Here is a 286-nt window from a genome sequence, read left to right on the forward strand (position 1 = left end):
TTTCACCAGGATGTGTTTATCCTCTCTCGCCAACCCCTTTACTTTCCCACCATTCCATTACCACTATATTTTTTCATCTTATTTATATCTAAAAAATTTCCTTATGTATCGTTTCATTTTTAGTTACATTTATTTATATTAGACATACATACATTTTCCTACACACTTTCATAAGAACAAGGGAGGTTTAACAAAGAATCACAGCTGGACCTCGTGTTCTTCTTTAACATGATTTAAGATCAAGGGTCGTGTGTTCGCGCTGTAAAGACAGATACAAGAGGAATAA

The sequence above is a fragment of the Penaeus monodon genome, chromosome 34 (genome assembly GCF_015228065.2).
Source record: "Penaeus monodon isolate SGIC_2016 chromosome 34, NSTDA_Pmon_1, whole genome shotgun sequence".
NCBI lineage: Eukaryota > Metazoa > Arthropoda > Malacostraca > Decapoda > Penaeidae > Penaeus > Penaeus monodon.